At 42.3% G+C, this 21,160-nt stretch overlaps 1 protein-coding gene across 2 annotated transcripts in view; it reads left to right on the forward strand.

Moving 5' to 3' along the window:
* KLF12 (Kruppel like factor 12) overlaps positions 1-21,160 on the forward strand; it is a 728,313-nt gene that overhangs the window by 318,799 nt on the left and 388,354 nt on the right. The window lies entirely within an intron of this gene.

Consider the following 21,160-nt stretch of genomic DNA (forward strand, 5'->3'; position numbering starts at 1 on the left):
AAAATGGAGCGTGATCTGTACGACAGTATTTTCTGTTTGGTGACAATAAGAACAGATGAAAGATTTCCCCATAAGATTATCAGGGAAGAGAGCTACATCCTGTTAAGAGTGATTAATGGACTGAACGTTCACTTTCTGCTCCCCACCCACACAGCACATTTGAAGCCCTGCCTATTTTGCTATAACTAGATCCATGGCCAAGTCTTTACAAGTTTAGCCTTTATTCAAAACAGTTTACCTTTAATAGAAGAACATGTACTCATTTTGTCCCTCTGCATTGATTAATTACCATTCTTTTGGAATAGGGGCTTCATAGCTGTAAGTAGTTGCCATTGGTGATGACCAAGCTGCTTGTTTAATTTTATTTCTTATAGTTTATTAAACTATCAAAAACGATAAAACTACAAGAACAGCATGCGCACGCGCACTCACACACAGATTAATTTCCATTTCCCATGGGCATGTGATAGTATATTTGGAGGAAAGTTGTGTTGGATCTTGTGGATGGCCTAGTTTTGTGGCTCCTTTGCTATCACGGACAGATCGGCATTGGAATAAGCTGCGTGTGTGATCTTACCCTTGCTGGGCATCCCCATACCCACATTCAGTCATTGCTGAACATGTCCTTATTTTTTGAATCATTTAAGCACATTAATGTTTGATATCTGAAGTGGTTTAATCTGTTAAAGAATGAGGGTCTTAATTTTATTTTTCTTCTGGCCATTGGCAGCATAATTAGAACGGCTTTAGCAGTGCCGGACCTTTCCATTATCTAGTCTTTCAAGTTTGCAGATTTAATGAAACAATGTTTCAGAAAAGCGAATCTGAGTTTAACCTTGTAGAGGGGTTTCTCAGTTAGTGATTCCTTACATGGACTCTTATTTACCTTTCTTCTTTTATTGCATTGAGAAATATCCTGACCTCTGGTTCCTGTTTTACTGAGTGTCTTCCTGTCTTCTTAGATATCCCGGCTCCAGAAAGTCTTCCTAGCCATAGAGATTCAGTGTGCACTCTTAGTTTTAATTTCTTCCTCAGTTAATGCTTTTCTCATATTCATTTAAATGCTTCATCAGTGCCTGGTCTCTGAAACATAGATCTTATCTGTTTGATTGAATGACACATTGCAAATATTTAATGTTACATATTTATGAGGACCTTCCGAATTATTTTATTACCCCTTTGGACATACTTATCAGGTCTTACTTAATTGATGTTAAGACTCAGCAATCCATTAAGCCTTTCCATCAATTCAAACTCAGACTGTTACCAGATTTTTATAGCCCTAACTGCCAGCAATGTGAGCGCCTCGCTCAGTCAGAACGGTGATACTATTCTGGATTTGTGTGTTTTTGCGTACTCTTTGGAACCTCTGGCTTTTGACATGATGGTTACAGGGAAGCACGGCATGCTGACTAGCCGGGGAGATGCTCGTCGGTCAGATACATTTTCAGCATGATGCCACCCTGCTGCCGAGTACACTAGAGCCTCTGTCTGTTGGGAAGGAGTCATTAGATAATTCTAAACATTCGCTGTGCAGTGAATTTCTCAATATGGCTCTTCTAAATAGTCTTTGTGATGCTTACTGGATGACTGTGTAGGACTATACAATTGTGGATTTGTGGCCCACCGAGAGGTAGCATAAAGACCCCTGGTGGTGTCGTGGTTATGGATTGGGCTTGGAGTCTGCAAAGGCCACCGTTTGGAAACAGCCATTCCATTGGAGAAAGCAGGGTTTTCCACTCCAGTAAAGAGTTACAGTCTCAAAAACACACAGAGGCAATTGTACTTTGTCCCATAGGGTTGCTATCAGTGGACATCGATTGGATGGCTGTGAGTTTAAGTTTTGAAGGGGTTGGAAAGCTGGCTTAAAATGTAAATAAGGTAGCCCCCATGGGGTAGGACCATTCAAATAGAATATATAGAATTAATGTAGAGATTGATCTGTTTGGTCAGCCTGCTAGATTTAAAATCAGTCATCTCAGAACCGGAGGTGGGGATCCCACTACCATCAAGAAAAGAGCCAAGAGTGGGACGCATCCTTTGGAAACTGGAATCCCTGCATATCAATCATCCTTGACCCAGGACACAGAAAGCTGTGACACCAGAGAAAAGGAGAAGTAGCAGAGAAGTGGTGGTGGCACCCAGACCAGGGGGCAGAGTGGTGAATTACCTATCCCATGGAGGGAGAAAACTCAGAGGCTGTTAAGCTAACCTTATTCACCTTGGAGCTGGACTTAGTGGCTGAATTAAATGGCTTTTTTAAAGTATTGATCAGCAGAGCTGCAAAGAGCTTTGTAACATTGAACAGACTGTTTGAGCAAGAGGCTAAGGCCCAGAAAGCTGTGCCTAGGGATACAGCAAGGAGGAGACAGTGCTTACAGAACTGTCCTGAGCATTTCCTGTCCTGGAATGGAACCTGGCCACTTCCCTAGTAAAGCCCGTAATTAGGAGTATCTATGAGGGCTTTTTTGTGTGTGGCCAGTGGAGTGGGTTACTGAACCTAGCAGAGAAGTCGAGGGCGCTTTGGCAGGGCTGGTTGATGTTAGAATTGATCTAGGAGGTGGAAGTGGAGAAATGTCTTACTTCTGCCTCATAGGCACCAGCTTGGGCTGATTATGAGTTTAATTTTCCTTCCCCCTTGTGAGGTCAGAGAAGGTAGGACCGTACCCCCAGGCCCTTTTTATAACAGTTGACATTATACGTAAACCGTATGCATTATAAACATTAATAAGAGTAAACACTTTGATTTCACATATACAGATTTTTATATGCAAGAAATACTCTTACTATAGCCATACCTTTGCATATGATGAAATTAAGGCAGAGAGAATTTGTGACTCCTATATATTTACAGATTATTAAGTAGTGGAAGCATGATTGGACCGAGGCTTTCCAACTTAAGATATTACTGGAAAAATCTATGCTCTCCGATTGTGAATCCTCTGTGTGTGTGTTTCTCTGTGAATGTGTTTAATCCAGCAATCTGGGAAATTGCATTGCCATATCTTTGATTTGGGATTATTTTTTTCATTAAGTTGAGCTGTGGAAGTTGCTAATTTTGATCATGAATTTTTAAAATCGTGGCTGCTGAACTAAATTGAACTATTAAAGTCCTCAGCCTCCTCTCATCAGCTTTTAAACTCCAGTTACATAGCACTTGCATCTGAGAGTAAATCAGTAAGTCAGTGTCTTTAAAGGAAACTTCAGATTCTGTTCCATTTGATAAATATTTTTTAATTGCTGCAGTAGCACGAGGTCCCTTCTCAGGCACAGGAATCACAAAATATGAAAGAAGACACATTCTTGCATGGGGGCAAAGACAAATGCTATGCATATATAAATACCTTCCTTATCAACCCTTACACAAGTCAGTGTAGTGCAGAGTTGGGTAAGTGTTGGCCTGTTGAGCACAAGGTCAATGGTTCAGAGCCACCAGCCTCTTTTGGAAAAAAGTTGAAGCGTTCAGCTCCTGTAAAGATTTACAGCCTTTGAAACTATACTCAGGGTCACTCTGAGTCAGAACCAATTGGATGTCAGTGGGTTACGAGTACTTACATAAGTACATATAATATTGAGCATAGAAATGTTACACTAGATTGTAGAATTCAGAGATGATAAAGATGACTTAGGAAGGAGAATCAGAATATATTTAAGGAAGTTTTTAAAAAGCATGTGTAGGGGGACGAACAACAGAAAAGTGGTGAAGGGAGACAGCGGTTGGTGTAAGTCATGACAAAATAATAATGTATGAATTCTCAGGGGTTCATGAGGGAGGGAGGGAGGAAATAGAAAGAAAATGTTTTGAAAATGATGATGATAACATATGTATAAATGTGCTTGACACGATGGATGGATGGATGGATTGTGATAACAGCTGTAAGAGACCCCAATAAAATAATTTTTTAAAAAAGCGTTTGTGTGAATTGAGTGGAGGTTTATAGAAATGAAAGCCAACCCTTTCTTCTGATTTCCTTCCGCCCTCTTCAAAATCTCCACCTTGAAGTGTGCTGGTCTTTCACATTCTATCTGTGACCAAGTCTTACAGATTCTGAAACGGACTCCGGTATTGAATGCGGCTTTCCTCACTGATGGATCGTTGTCACAAGGACTGTCCAGGTTGGCATTCCAGAAAATCTGTAGTGTAACCACAAACTATTTTTCGAAATTCTTTGTCAATGCATTCATACCTTACCTGGCAACTCCACCACACAACTTGAGTGCCTCTTTCCTTCTTTGCCTCTTTATTCGTGTTGTTCAGGACACTTTGAATGCCCCTCTGACAGAAATCCCAGCTCCTTGGCTGAATCAGCCACGACTGTGCTACAAGGGATACCCATTTCGGACCACCTTCCATTCTGGAAACCCAAGTCTACGGGCAGGGTGTGTGCTGTGGAGCAAATGCTGAGTCCAAAAACCAGCTTCGTTATGTGGAGCATTTGATGTCTAAAGAAGTATTCTGAGAGCCTCTTCCTCCTAAGTGGCCTGACCAAGAAAAGGGAGAAGAGCTGTGGGCATGTTGCAGTTGGCACTGGATTGATGGGACCATTTCCTCCTTGAAACTCTTCTGGGTGTGTTGGAGGGCCCTCGGGTCTCGTGGATGACTTCAGAGCATCCAGTGAGATCATCAGTCGTTTTCAGGAGTGGTATTGGGTCTCGATTGTGTAGTATGCCATATAAAGGAGGGGCCCTAGTGGTTTTGGGCTGCTAGTCAAGCGTTAAAGCTCACCAGCCCCTCCCTCCCCAGGAGAAAGAAGAAGCTGTTGCGGTCACAAAAAGAGTTACAGCCTTGAAATCCCACAGAGGGTTGCCATGCGTTGGGATCCACTTGGTGGCAACAGGTTTTGGGTTCCATGGAAGGAGCGTGGATAGCAGTGGATAAAGAGCTTGCCTGCTAACCACTAGCTGGAATCTACTAGACAGCCTGGTTCTGTGAAGATTCACAGCCTTGGGAAGGTGAAGGGTGAGCAGTTTGACTCTGCCCTGTAGGGTTTGCTATGAATTGTTAGCTATTCAATGCCGGTAGTTTCCGTCTTCCACAAGCAGGTGCTTGGATGATGGATCTCTTTTTGGCCTCCTTGTAGAGGTGCTCCGTAGTGGCAGTACTCCCATCTGCTCTGGAGGACAGGTGAATTCCTAGTCCTGGTATTATTCCTAGTGCATGCTAGACTCAAATAAACACATGCGTGTTGTGTTTCCCTAGGCTATGACTGCTCCATTTTATTGTCATAAATAACTCTGTGAGAGGTGTAGCTTGAACTTGCAGGTCAAACGTCCAGAGACAGGCATGATAAGCTGATGATCACTTATTGGGGAAAATTTGAATTGTTGTTGTCATATGGTCTGGGGTTCATTCCTATGCATCGTGATCCTATGTGAGAGTGGCACTGTCCCATTCATTGGGTTTTAGGCTGTGATTTTTATGATCCAAGACAGCCAGGTATTTTTACCTGTGGAACCAGTGGTGGGTTCAGATTCCACGAGAGTTTGAATAACCCACTGTCATCGTGTGGATTTCAACTCCTTACTACACGGTAGGACAGTGTAAAACTGCTCCTCTGGGTTTCTGAACCTGCCAACACTCTCCTATTTCTCCCTCAGAGCAATTAACGGGTCTGAACTGCCAACCATGTGGTCAGCTGCCCGCTGCATAACAGCTATGCCACCTGTGCACCTTTTAGTTGACTATTCTTGCAACTACAATGTCTATTTGACAGTGCATCTTTTACATTCTCAGATTTGACTTTGAACAAACTGCCATAGTAGCATGCACTGACAACCTTAAGTCACTTTTTATATTGAAGTTTTAGACACAGCTCATCAGGGAAAGGCTGGTGCAGTTTGTCAGCTAACAGTTTAGTTGGCCTTTGACTTTTCTGCCTGGAGGTCAGTGGTCATCCAATGTGTGGCTAAAGAAGAGCCCAGACTCTCTGTATTTGTTAGGCTCCTAAAACTTAGCACAAGTTTTTATGACCCCCCCCCCCTAGAAAAAAAATACTTCTCATAGTAAATTAGTAAGTCCAAAGCACAGTTCACTTTTCTTTTTAAAGAAATTTACAGTTATTATTAATGTACCTTTTCAATATAATTTTGGAAATATATGGGAGCCACTTGGCAGAGAGACTAGTAAGTTACAAATAAAGTATCAATATATTGTTCATTGAAAATTTACCAGAAGAACAGAGGGTACAGTCATTTCTCATACTTTGTAGTACCACATACTGTGGTGACTTGTGGGTTGGTCTCTTGCAGGAAGGGAGGTCACTGCTATTTCAAATAAAATCTGATCACCATGCGTGACAGGTTTCAGTGAAATTTCCCAACCCAAGATAGCCTCGGAAGAAAGGCCTGGCAGTCTACTGCAAATCAGCCAATGAGAGCCCTGTGGATCACCAGAGTGCTGACTAATGCAGTGCTGGGAGATGGACTCTCAAGCCTGGAGGGGGAAAATTTCCAATCGCCACCTGTCTGTTTTCAATTCATGAAACAATTTAAACTTAACATGAAAGTAAGTGCTTTCGCAAAACTGTTCTGGAAAAGCATATATGACACAAAGGGTATAATCTTGAAAAACCAACCAACCAACATCTACTCCAAGTTCAGTTCGTTCATTCGTTACAGATATATACATTCTAATAAAAAAACAAATAAATTATGTTTGTTATTCTGGAAACGGTTGTCCTGGGGTTTCCCTGTTTTGTACTAGGTTTTAAACGTGGCAGAAATTTTGTTGGCACAACGCCAGTCCTTCCAAAAATATCTCAAAATGGATTTCTGAAAGAAAGGTGTCACATTTGATACAAAGACATAACCCTTTCTTCCAATTCTAGTCACTATTTTTAACTTACCATCTTTGCTCTTGGCTAGAATGACTTCGATAAAAAAATTATCCCCAGGGTTGACATTTTAATAATTTGTTACTTGGATTAGTTAAAATGACTCATCATACAAAATACATTTTGTAGCTTGTAATTAGAGTGATAATTGGCAAACACATGAACTGTTTGGTAATTTACTCACAGATTACAATGAAGCTTTGTCCATCCATATGCTAGTCCCCACAAGCAGAGAGTGTTTCCCAAGTGCAAGATACTGGCCCCTGGAGGGGCACAGGGACAATCCAGGAAGAGTACAAAAGCACCTACCTACACTTTATCCTGGATTATGGACCGTAGTCCAAAGTCTTTAATTTCCAGGGGGACACTGGGTAATTTTTTGTTTCTGAAAAGGGGAGGGTAAGCCAGATAGATTAGGAGCCTCTGATACAGTGTTATCAGGCAGTGATAACAAGTATGTGCTTTTGTAAGTGGTTTTTGGATGAATGTGTATGCACTGACCAAAATATGTCTGCATATCATAGAAACATTGCTTCCAACTGATAGCTTTTCTTTATGTTAATAATTTGAAAAAATGTTAGATTCACAAGAACTGCAAACCCTCCTGTCCTACCAACAAAAACCAAACAGGAGGTTCCCATATCCCTTCTCCATTTCCCCCCAATGCTAGCACCACGTGGGACTAGGGGACCAGCCACAGAGCTCTGTCAAGTATCTCCAGTTCTGCACTCACTGGTATTATGGATCCAAAACCAAACAGCGACCTTCGAGGACAGGACAGAGCTGCCCCTGTGGGTTTCTGAGACTATAACTTTTTATGGGAAGAGAAAAACCTCATTTTTGTCCCACAGAGCGGCTGGTGGTTTGGAACAGCTGACCTTGTGGTTTAGCAGCCCAAGATGTAACCACTACGCCACTAGAGCTCACCCTCTGGTGCACACTGAAAGTGAAACAACAAGAAAATTGGCTGCCGTTAATTCCGTTCTGATTCCTACCACCTCAATAGCTCAAGTTAGAACTGTTGTCCTCTCTACAGAAACCGGCTGCTGTATCTTTCCCCCGCCGAGCAGCTGGTGATTTTGAACCCCCAGCCTTTTAGTTAGCAGCTACTGTGCCCCCAGACCGCACCCGCTGCTGTGGATAAAAATGGCCTGGAAGACCAGGGTCACATTTGTGCTATAAACAGGTCAAAAATGGCTTGTCTTGTCGGATGGGGCAGCTGGTGGGTTCACGTTGTTGGCCTTGTGGCCAGCAGCCCTGCAGCCCAGGGCTTCTCCTGGAAGATGGAGGAATGGGAGGTTTTTAGGAGTTTCCTCAATCAGTGAGTTAATGAATGGGCTAGGCTGGCTTGGCTTCTTTTCTTCTCACCCTGCCCCCTCTCTTCCCCACCCTGCAGTTCCTGTGGGGGCGGAAGTCAGCAAGAAAAACCTGTTTGGTCCCCCCCCCCACTTTCTTTCAAAAAAACCCTTTCAAGCAACACACCCTTTCCTTGGGATTGAGGAGCCTGCCCACCTGCTCAGGGTTAGAAACCCCCTGCCTATCTGGGAACCTGGTGTCCCTGCAGGTGCTGCTCCTGAATGCTGGTGTGCTCTCTGGGAGCCTGGGTGTGGGTGTCAGGCACAGCCTTTAAAAATAGCTTCTTGTTTTTCATTTTTGGGAACATAACCTTCCTGTTCCAGTGTGTTAACAATAAAGCCGTGGCTATCCACATTAGGCACGAGGGGAAGTTGACGGGGCCTTTTTCTCTGATGGTTTGCATTCCTCTCAGAGGGTTGAACTGCAAGTGAGGGAGTGAGAGGAGGTGGGGTGGGGTGGGGAGCGACTTAACCAATAAGTGCAAAATAATAGTCTACAGCGAAAAAATGGAACATTGAAGTGTTAAGGAAATAACACTGTCAAAATGATGGAAGTGGTCGCAGTGAAACCTGCGCAGACATAGAGAGAGTGTGTTTGGAGGTGATAAACGCTGAGCCCTGAAGGAAAAGGTGGGTGGGGTTGTGGGCAGAGTGACCAACTTGCAGACTGAATCAGAAAGTCCTGGGTTTCAGTCTTTCCTCTTAGCTAGGCATGTGCCTTCCCATAGAGCAACTTCCTGTGAATGACTTCCTGCCCCGCCATAAGGCTAGGAGTAATACGTCAAGTAATGTTTGTGAAAGGACTTTTAGCACCTGCAAAACCCTACACAAGATTTGGGTTATTGCGTTGACTACCAAACTTGATAACCCCCAATACTTCTTCTTTTGTATACCATTTTAAAACTGCAGCGGGCTATTTGCCCATTTTTAAGGAATGTGCAATGATACTGAGACACACAATTCAGTATGTATGGATTGTGAAAAGCGTTGTACAAGCCCCAAATGAAATTATTAAAAAAAATATAAAAAATGCACAACTCAGCAGATGCTTTTAAGATCAACTATGCATTCCCATTTTATCCAATCAAAAGGGAATTCTTAGATTGAACTTGATCCTCTTTGGATTTTCTAGAAATGTATGAGAGAAATCTAGATAATTTCCAGAGAAGAGCTGCAGGCTAGCTTTGTGTTTAGCCTCCGATTCATTTTCCAAAAGAAAATTGAAACCAGATAAAATAGGAAAACTGTCCCCACGAGCCACCCCCACCTCCATTACACATATTTGTGCAGCATGGTGTGAGCATAGGATGCCTGGAACTGCAGTGTGCATCAGAAATGGTCACCATTCCTGCCATGAAGCACAGAGATTCACTTAAATGCAAAATGTATATGTAGCTGTAGGCATGCAAGATAAATGCAGTATACATATTGCGACTATACATACACGTTTACGACCAATTGAAGCCTGTCCTGTGAGTGCTTGTGAGAGACACCTGGTGAGGTGGTCTCTCACTCGACTGTCATATTTGAGTACAGTTGCGAAGTAAGCTGAGAAACAGACACAGATACAGGTGTAAGGGTTTGCTACAATTATGCTTGTCAGAGTATGACTATAATTAAAAGTTGTGAAGCAATTAAAATTTCCAGTGAGAAAGTTAAATAAATGATAGCACATTGATGTAATGACCAGGCTGTCATTAAGAACAAAGTACTTTCAAATGTCCTGAAGTAGAAATCTGTTGAAGTACTGTGACGTGAAGGAAGCTGATTAGGAAAGGTCATTCCTGTCAAAGGTATACAGTAACATTTATCGGAAACGTACTCAGTATTAGATACTTTGCTTAAAGGCTTTAAACTGATTATCTCATTTTATAAGCACATCATTCTGAGTTTCTTTTGTTTTTCTCTTTTAGACCTATTATGCAGATCACAATAGCTTGGTCAAAGTCACACTAGTCTAAAGCATGGAGGCCAGGTTTAGTGGGCCAGCACTTCTTCCACAGGGCCACACGGGTCTGTTTAAAGTGCAGTCCTTGATATTTGTGCATGTGACACATGCAATCCCATTTTAGAGGAGCAACCAGACCAGTATTGGCAAACGCTGAGAAGCACAGCCTAGCCAAGTTGACACATAACATTAACCATGACTATAGGTGTAGGCTTCTGTGCCTGGGAAGGTGGGGATACAGTAAGGAGAGGCCAGGTAATAGAGAATTTCCATTGTGAAACATTCATGTAGAAAGTTTTTATGTAAAAAAGCCTTCTACAAGGTCCAAATATATTGGTTTTCTATAAACTCTTTATAAACTTTTGTAGAAATGTTAAGGAAAACCCTATACTCAATAGGAGCCCAGCCTTAACAGTTGGGAAGGCTTCTATTCCACATCAAAAGTTTACTTCCTCTTTTCACACTTTTACTTGTGTGGTATATTACCAGCGCTCCATGGATTTTTCATGAGAAATCATGGCCTTGATTAGTCTGATCGGGTCTTTTTTATACCTGTGAGTGTACAGAGTTTTTAATGAATACTCTGGCTTGGAAGGGGCTTTTGACATTATCTCCCTTCCCACACCAAGGAGGAAATTTCTTCTGTAATAATCCAAAGATGGGGTTGGCCTAACATAATAGATAGAAAGTTTATGACTGAGTTGGTCACTAAGTCTAGTGTTTTGAAAGGCTTATTTCATCTGTTGAAAATATATGCTGGGTTAAAATGTATAAGTACACCCATGTTTTTGAGATCGTTGTATTTAAAACTGATAGAAAAAGAATGTAGAATCATGCCACAGCAGTGAATTATTTAATGTGGTTCTTCCAGCCAAAGTCTCTAACTTTCACTGGAGAACTTTACTGTCTGGGTCTGGTAAGAAGGTAGGGGAAGACAGGGATAGGATTCACCTGTGATTAATTGTGACTGGAATTCCCTTGAGTGCTATCCTGTTGTGTATAAAATGAACCCTCCAAGAAGCAAGAGGAGAATCGTGTTACCAGCAAGAGGCAGGAGGGGAGTGCTGCCTTTGGACGGGAGATTCCTGTACAGTGAACCTCCTCGACCCGGAAGACAGCAATGACATTGCGGCAGCAGCAGCGGAACCAGGAGCCAGCACAAGAAACAAAGTGGTGGACTTCTCAGTGCCAGGAATAAGTCACACTGAGTACGTTTGTACAAGAGGCTGGCATGTGGAATGGGGTGCCTGTGAGCACTTAAGTGGTGATGTTGGACTTGCTGTCTCAAGTGGAGCTGAGTACCTTTGGGCTAAAGCTTACTGGAGTCGGGTACCTCTGGGCGCCTAATTCAATGAGCTGAGTTTAGAGACCTCCCTTCAACATTTACAGCAGTGGTTCTCAGCCTTCCTCATGCCGCGACCCTTTAATATAGTTCCTCATGTTGTGGTGACCCCTCCTCCAACCATAAAATCATTTTCATTGTTACTTCATCACTGTAATTATGCTACTGTTATGAATCGGGTGACCTCTGTAAAAGGGTCGTTCAGCCCCCAAAGGGGTCGCAACCCACAGGTTGAGACCCGCTACTGTAAAGGTTGCTGTGAGTCCGTGTGTTAGGTGGAGTGGACTAGGGAAACAAATCCAGTGGCACTCATGTATGTGTAAGAAAGAGCTTTAGATCAAGAAGTAAATATATATCAAGAAAACATCCCAGCCCAGTCCAACTCTAATCCATCAGTCCCTCTTCCGACTCAGTCATAAACAATGATGCAGAATGCAGGAAGATCACAGGTTGGTGGGTGCAAAGTCTTGTGGATTGAATGGACTTGAAGCATCACAGGGCCCTGGCAGGTCTCAAAGCGACTCGCCAACAGGAAAGTGAATTCAGAGAGGGTGGGTGGGTGGGTGGGGAGAAGGTTCCTGGGGCCCTTCTTATGAGAAGGCCATGCCCACATGGAGGCACTAGCAGGCTGAGCCCTGATTGACAGTTTGAATACCCCCTGCACTTTTGGCATGAAATGATGTGACTACCACCGTTAGCATTGACTTGAAGACAGTAAGTAATGAACATAATACAAGTAGTAAATGATCAATTAAATAATGTTGCAAATAGTTTTTTATTATAGCATGGAAAATAGCTTTACATTTCTCAATCTTGGCAAGGGAATTCGTTTGCACATGATTCGGTAACTATTTTAGCCTTGATCAGTAACATGATTTAAAGACCAATTTATCTTGTAATGTGACATTAAAAATAATTGATTACATATGAAGTAATAGATTTTTTTTATATTCCATCATGGTATTAGTCTGTTGTCATTTGAGGTATTGTTCTAAACTCTGTGTTTATTATTTATCTTATAGATGAAAGCTTTATTTTTGACACAGTAGGTAGCATATTATGCAGCTCTGGTAGCCCAGTAGTTAAACAATTTTGTGGGAGAAATACGAGGGGGTATTGCAACAGAAACTGGAATTTTTTTCAAAGGTGTTTAAAATATTTTTACAAAAGAATCTTGTCACCTTTGAAGTACTCTCCATTACACTTAATACTTTGGTGATTCCATTCTTGGAAACAGTTTTTCAAACTCATCTATTTGGATGGCCGACAGCCCCTCCCTTGTTTTTCTCTTCACCTCTTCTACGTCTTCAAATTGCTGCTCTTTCACATCCCTCTGCGTTCTCAGAAACAGAAGTCGCATGGAGCAGGTTCAGGTGAGTCAGGTACATTGGGCAAGAGATGCATGCTGTTTTTTGCTCAAAACTGGCGCACTGAGATGGCTGTGTGAGCAGGTGCATTGTTGTGGTGACAAAGCCAGCCCCCCATCTGCCACAGATGAGACCTTTTTTTGTTGCACACTGTTGTGCAATCTTTTCAGAACCTCTAAATAGAAACCTTGATTAGCAGTCTGACCTGTGAAATGAACCTCAAATGCCCCATCCCCCTCACATCACGTCTGGTGTCTTGGGGGTACCCCTCGTACGTCTCAGTCAGCTTCCCTGAAGATGTACAGCGTGGAAACCCTGTGGGGCAATTCTGTGCTATCCTATGTGATTGATACGAGCCAGAGTTCATGGAAAGGGGTTTTGTTTTGTGTAGTTAGTACGTTAAAGCTATATACAAAATAATTCCCATTTGGTAAAAGATTATATTGCCTCTTAGCCTTCTTTTGTCTCCACCTTCCCCCCTATCTCTTGGCAATTGTTCCTTTGTAATTTCTATGGGTAATTCTCCATTTCACAATAAGTCTAATGATATGATTGGTTTTGCATGTGATTTTAAAGCTCATTTTTATATTTTGTTTGTATGACTTCCTAGCTTAGATTTACATTCAACAAATGTTGAGATTATGTCTTCTATTTGTACTAAATTACCAGTTGTAACTACAATGAGTTGAGTATCATGTAGATTTTAAAGAAATCCATTTGTTTAGAAGAATTATGGGCAGCTGACAGATCACTATATTTAGTGGTCTGTATTAACATATGTGTGTGTGTGGTTTTAAAAAAATGGTCTGCTAAAGCATCTGCGAAGTGCCATTAAGCATTTTGGATATTATCTGTGGAGCATAATTTTTCCTATAAATTATATTCATGGGAAGGTGGGTTCTCTCCCAATGTAGGGGAGAACATAGGAGGTGAGCAAAGGATGGCCAAGCTTGGCTCCTCCTCCCCCAGGCGTTTTCAGTTCAGCTCAGGCCCATCCGAAGGGAGGGGATAATGCAAGAAACTGGCATTTGACTGCACAGGAGCCTGGTATGAGTAAAGGGAAATCAGCGGGGCAGGAAAAGAGAAAAGCACATAGGGAAAGCGCATAAGGCTGGGCCGGTGCTCTCCCTCCTCCCAGCTCTCCTTATCCCAGTGAGGTGGCTCCTGTATACTCAGTGGGCTGTTGTATCTGCGTTGCTCTCCCTTGTTTTCTTGTTTCTTCTGGTGAGCCCTCTGTGGCAGTTACGTAATCTACTGTCAACTTGAGGAAGGGGTGGAGTCTAGCCCGTCAATCAAGTTGCAAATGAATGACCTCATCATTTGGAGGCGTGATGGAGATAAATAGCTCACTGGATGGCAGACATACTCTTCTCTGCTACACCTTTCTGCTGACAAGCCACATGGGGCTATGCTGAGGGAGCCAGAGCCCTTGAGCTGGAGCAGCCATGTGGACACCCCTGCCAGTGCTGAGATGCTTCCACCCCCACTGGATCCACAAGATTTTCCACCCACTGGTCTTTGATCTTCGGGCATTCGGCATCATTGCATGTGTTGCGTGAGTCTGAAGAAGAATTTTTAGACTGGTATCAGATATATGGGCTAATATCAGACTTATGGACTTGACTGGGATACTTTCTTAATACACAATTACTCTTTGATATGAAGTTCTCCAACATACACTTATGAGTGTCTCCGGATTTGTTTCTCTAGTTTATCCAGACTAACATACCCTCCTAACTGGATCAAACAAACAAACTGCCCCACCCTCTGCAGGCCAAACTTAGTTTAATTCTAACCCTTGGTTTTCAAATCTCTATAAGGGGACGATGATGTATATTTTTGGCCCTGGTTTTGCTCAAATAAGTCAAAGCCAAGAGTGATTTAAAATAATCTTATACATACCAGGACAAGGTCTATTGTAGAGTTTGATGGTGAAAATTCATGTGTACTTACAAGAAAACACACAATTTCAAATAACGTTGATCTGTGTGATGAGTGAGTTAACCTCCCCTGCAGCAGCAACTCTCCACTTCACCATTTCCCAGGGACACTCAGCTGGCCCTGGTTCTGCAATATTTTCACAAACCATGGCCTTAAGAGATAGAGTTACCAGACTTAATACCAATAGAGAACGAACCATTTTATTTAGAAAAGAGGCTCATGGAGCTCCAGAAGGTCCTAGGATATTAAGAGTTTGATGGATTTCAAAGAGTTAGTAGCAAATGGAATGAAAAGATCAAGAGATTTTTGTCCAGCACTTTTTGTAGCTCCCGTGTGGACTGTGTGGTAAAACCTAGATGCTGCGACTTACTCTAGTGCATAGAACGGGGCTGTCCATGTAGGAATGTATGGAAACCAATTCTAAGTGATTCTGAATGCCTAAATGAATTAATGGGTCTTCCTAAGAACTTTGCTAACTGAATGGTTAGCATTTAAGTCTCTGAATAAAGAGGGGGTGACATACAAATGACAGCCTATGAGATTTGGTATATAGAGTTCAGAGCGTTGGTGGCAGCAGTTCAAACTCATCTGAGCTGCTCCCAGTGAGAAAGGTGAAGCTATCTCCTCCAGCAAAAATTTGCAGCCACGGAATTGGAATGGCCTCCATGGTTTATGGTTCGATCCCACGAGTTGCAGTTGTTGCTGTCTGGTGCCATCAAGTCAGTTCCACATCATAGTGGACCCTGTGTCCACCATAGGACAACACTGCCCGGTCCTGTGGCATCTGGACAACTGCCCTTCTATTTGAGTCCATTGTTGCAGCCGCGGTGTCATTCATTACTTTGGTCAAGGGCCTTCCTCATTTCTACTGCCCCCTACTGTACATGGCATGATGTCCTTCTCCAGGGACTGGTCTTGCCTGACAATATGTCCAACACACAGGAGACAAATCTTCGCCACCTCGGCCGCTAAGGAGCATTCTGACTATGCTTCTTTCAAGATAAATCTGTTAATTATAACAACAGAAACCTTGTTGTCAGCTCAGTTTACATGTGCCAATGCACTTAACAAGGCTAAAAGTCTATGCTAATAATGCTTTTTGAACCTACTAATATCCTTATTATTACCCCAAAATAATGATGCTTAAAATCGTAGTTTTTCTGCACACACTATAAGCACTTGATAATATTTTCTTTGTGCAGTTTTAAAAAATATTTTTATAGTTACCGACTTCATCAAGTGTTCGGTAGCTTTAGCTACATTATGGTCATAAGTACCTCCGAGAATGAAATAGTAGTTAAAGGAAAAGATGGAACAATTGAGAAAAAAAGACTTTCATTCACTTACAACTCATGTTCTAAGTAATACCATCATCCAATTAGAAAGATTTCGCAAACCATTATTTGAGTATTCATGGGCTTGAAGAAGTACTGAATTTAATTAATTTACAACGGTCACATATGACTATACTGATTCAGACTGATAATGAACATTAGCGAGTATCCTGTGACTTCCTGCACTGGGTAGCATCACCGTCGGTGGTGCCAACGGACTGAGGCTGCATATGAACACTGCCATCCACTGACGTGTGCTGCACTGTAGTGGCTTGTTATGATGTGGGAAGCTGGACCACTGATATTTCAAATACCAGCAGACTAAGACATGTTGGAAGAAAGGCTTGGCAATTTATTTCTGAAAATTAGTTCATGAAAACCTTCAGGACCTCAACAGAATATTGTTCAATATAGGTTCAAAGATCCCAATGGATTCAAGAGGAGATCACAAGCCAGGGTGCAGGACCAGGCAGCTTTTTGGGTTTTGTTCATGGGTTGCCTTGCCAGCAACTAAAACGATCACATGAGCAAGGTCTTTCCCCTCCTCCCCTTTCATAGCAATTGATATAATTGATCATTCATTTTTAACCAACTACTTTAATTAATAGTAAAGGAAATTTCTACTCCTGTAAAAGGTAACCTTTTTGGAAACCAACGGGCAGTTCTGCCCTGTCCCATGAGATTGCTGTGAATTGGAATTGACTTGATAGCAGTGAATTTGGAATTTTAAAGGCTCTTTGGTGGCATGATCTCTTACCATCTCTTACCTTTCTTACTTCTTAGAAGAGACACGACCTTGTTTACTTATGCTTCATTTCCGATGAAAGTTCTCATATCTCAAAGTAGTCTAAAATCAGTCATGCGGAAAAGCAAACACTGTTAGAATTAAAAGAAAAGGCCTTTAATGCACTGTTAAAAATATTATAACACTGTTAGAATTAAAAGAAAAGGCCTTTAATGCACTGTTAAAAATATTATAAGTGTGAATGCTTAATACAGAAACCATTTATAGGAAAATTTTAAGATAGTCTTTGAACTAAAAGACAAGGGGAAAAGAGCCCATAAGAATATATTTCTGGCTTATAGATTCAATCACTGATTAGCTGGTTTAATATAACATTTTCTTTAAACTCTTATTATCTGAAGCTCCAGTCACTAAGTGTAGAATTGGACCCTGCTGTTTTGGTTTTATGGGCATTTAAAAATAGCCTCAGGGGCTCTTTATCTTGTATTTTACACTTAAAAAAATTTTTTATTTTTATTTTACTCTTAAAGCTGATGCCTGGAGTCTCCCTTCTTAGCCTGGTCTTTTGCCTCCTTCGTTGGAAGCCCAGATCTTAGGGTTGTAGAGAGGCCAGGCTCACCCTACAGACAAAGCCATAGGCCTGTGGGATGAATAGGGCTGTGTGGGGGTAGTGGTGGGGGTGGGGAGGGTGGTAGTGGGACTCTGACAGACACGTCTGGTTGATAGAAAACAAAAGAGGGAGGGAACTATATGAACCAAAGAGGGGGAAATGATAAGGAGGACAATAAAAAGGAAAACATGGAAATATGGAAGCGATTAGATTTACTTTGAGTTTTTATGGTCTTCAGCTCTTTTGATAGATTCCTCTGTGAGCTGTACCATAGGCTGCTCAGCTGATGAGTAGCTTTGGTCACATTTCGCATCTCCTTGCCCTTGTCCTTTTCTTTTTCCTTAGTGTGTTTTTTTTTATCTGGAAGAGAAGCACCCCCTGAAATGCTGGTTCTCTCTGGCCCACAGTTGCTGCAGCCCAGCCTTGCTGCTTCCCCACCTGTGTAAATTTGCACTTCAGTTGGCCTGCTTCCTGCCAGGAGCTGAAGGCAGGGCCCGCCCTCCTCAGGGATGAATCGCAGGAAAGGCCCCAAGAAGCTGTGACTTCTCCAGGCCCATGACTGCCCCGTGGGACTGGCGAGCCTTTCTTCCTTGCATCCAGGAGATTGTGATCAGTAAACTTGGAAGATTGATACAATCAGATTTCAGAACACAAATCACAGAAGATTAGAAACGATTTCAGATCCACCTGAACAGCAATCAAAGTAGATGATACTGCAATCCAGTATGTGTTTATTTTGTACTATACACTTGAAGCTTTTAGCAGAAATACATAGGGTTTGCTTTTGTTAAAGAAGCATGCAGCTTCAATACAAGTCACTTTGCAAATTGTTTACCAAGTTTAAAAATCACTTTTCTTCCTTTCACTTTCTCCTCTTCTACATGTTTTGGAAGTTGGAGCTTTGCCAGACTCCTTTAGGACCTGTCTTGCTTATAACTTGGAACCCTAGTGGCTCTGCTGGTGAACGTTGGGTAGAAGTTCAAACCCAGCACCTGCTCTGAGGGAGGAGGATGTGCCTATCAGTTCCTTGAAGAGGTGTCCTTGTGGCCTAATGGGTTAAGTGTTGGACTTCTAACCCCAGGGTCAGCAATTCAAAACCACTAGCCATTCCTTGGGAGCAAGATGAGGCTTTCTACTCCTATAGTTACTGTCTCAGAAATCCACAGAGGCAGTTCTAGCCGGCCCTGTAGGGTCACTGTGAGTCAGACTAGGCTCCATATGGGGCAGTAAGTGAAGTATCTGTTCCCTTAGGAGTTACAGCCTCAGAAACCCCACTTAGGGTGGCTATTAGTTGGAATTGGCTCGGGTAGTAGGCATGGTTTTTCTTTTAATGTAAGACGCTCTGGTGCCACAGTGGTTAAAGCTCTCAGCTGCAACGGAAAGCTAAGTTGCTTGAATTTCCCTGCTGTTCCTCAGAAGAAAGAGGGCCAGCTGGTTGACACAAAAATGTACAGTCTTAGAAACCCCATGGGGCAGGCAGTTCTCCGCCACCCTCTGGCCACTGTGTGTGAATCAACTCACTGGCAGTGTGCTTGTTTGGGGGGGGACTCGACTTTCTCTTACTAAAGATTCTCCCCAACTCCCCGCCCCGGGATGGTTTTGTCATGGAATTAATTGAAGGCATATACAGAATCATACTTAATAAAACAAACTAATATGAAATTGACATTTAGAGGTTTGTTGTAGTTGGCTTGACTTAGGGTTATTAAAAGTCAAGGTTTTCACTAAGGATATTAAAACTCAGTCATTTGACTGGGAAAATAATATTACCAAATCTAAATTATTCAAGGAAGAAAGATTTGCGTTTTTCTAACTAATGTTACACCAGCCCTTTAATGGGGACCCCAGAGGAGTGGTTATCAGTCAACAAACCTGAAGAAATCCAAAGCCTGCCGTGTCTACGTGTGCTCACAATTTGCCCATCAGTCAGTCTGTTGCATCTCCTTTTGCTTTCTGGACAGCTGATAAGATCTGCACCGTTCTCTGTCTGTGACCATAACTGTTCGTTTAGAGCAGGGCAGAGCAGAAACCTGAGGTGGTTCTGCCTTCCCGTGGGTGTCTTTCATTTCAGCGTGTCTTAATAGATGGTTATGCAGGCCTGGAGAAGCCTACGGCAATGAAGGTCCAGACCTCTGTTGTGCTGAGTTCAACTATTTATTGATTTATTTTCAGAACCCCGGGTTGGGGGTCGGGGAGTGGATATCCAAATGTCCTGCATGCGTAATTCACTAATAGTCATAACCAATATGTAGCACAATGAAGGAACTTCACAACGACCTTGAAGCTCTAGCGCTAGTTGGACCATCCGATTTGCATCTGTACACGTCATCTGAGTGGATGACCATAGGAGTCCTGGTGACGTCGTGGACAGATGATGGCTGTGCAGTCTGTCAGGTGCCAAGTTCCAGAGTTGGAAACCACCAGCTGCCCCAAGGGAGAAAGATGAGGCTTTCTACTTTCAACTTAAAGGGCTTCTCATTCACTGACATCCATTCGGTGCTGACTTATACCGACCCCGTATGGGTTTCCGAGACAGTAACTATTTACTTGCATAGAAAGCCGGTTCTTTCTCTCTCCGAGCTAATGGTAGTTTCAAGTGATTGACTGCAGCCCAATACATAATTCCTAGGCCACCAGAGATCCTTAAAAGAGTTACAGTTTTGGAAAGCCACAGGGACAGTCCTACCCCGTGCTGTCAGGTCACTAGGAGCCGGCATGGACCTGATGCCAGGGGTTGAGTTCATGAGTTTGGAAGGCATGACGTTTGCATAAAGGTATTTCCCTTTGCCACCTTTGATTTTTTCTTTTTTAAGAAGTGTGGTTTAATCTTAACTCCTGTTATTAAACTGCTTTAAGCTTCTTTCCAAGTCTCGCAGCCAAATTGAAGGATTTATTTCCTTGCTGGGACTGTAAAACACTGCTGTCAAGTAAAGTAAGCAAAGGCAAGTAATAGAGATACAGCCCCATGTATTTTTGGTTTATTTGCATCTGTTTATGACTTCTAAGGTATTTTAGATTCCCAAAGGAGTGTGCGTGCTTTAAACTCTATTATATATAAATTGCTTCTTGAAAAGGTCTGTAAGTGTCAGCTTAGGAAGAGAAGGGATTTTGTTTTTCCCAGGGCTGCCTGATACAGGGAGATTCTCATTTGCCTTATTTATGCGGAGAATTTAATGTAGTTAGAAAAACAGTGGCTTATTAAGCATTGGAAAGTGTTATCCAGGAAGTGGGCTTATATCGGTATAGCTACTGAATACCAACATTTGAGGTCTATTAAAACTGAACTAATTTGATCAATTAAAATCTTTCAGATTCCATGCATTCTCCCTTCTTACTGGCTCAGTGATAGAAAGGGTGCATCTCTATCACTGGGGGCATAGTCCTTACATGGTAGGATCGCTCCTAGTTTCAGAAACTCAGAGGGGCAGCTCTGAGTTAGCGTTGACTCAGCCTGGCAGTGAGTGAGTGAGAGGGAGGAGTGTTGGAGAAGTTTTTCTTTCCACTCATGACAAATAAAAGCTGACTGAAGAAATAGTTCTCTGCAGTTCCATTAGAATCGTGTTTAAATGAAGAGCATTGGCTTTTTAATTCTGCCAGTTATTTTTGCAGGATGCTTCAGATGAAATGTATCAAGGAGGCAAAAGTGATTTGGACCCTGGAATTTTTTTTTAAATCATTAAAGTCC

This window comes from Echinops telfairi, unplaced genomic scaffold (genome assembly GCF_000313985.2).
Source record: "Echinops telfairi isolate 266 unplaced genomic scaffold, ASM31398v2 ScPeMD7_11;HRSCAF=52, whole genome shotgun sequence".
NCBI lineage: Eukaryota > Metazoa > Chordata > Mammalia > Afrosoricida > Tenrecidae > Echinops > Echinops telfairi.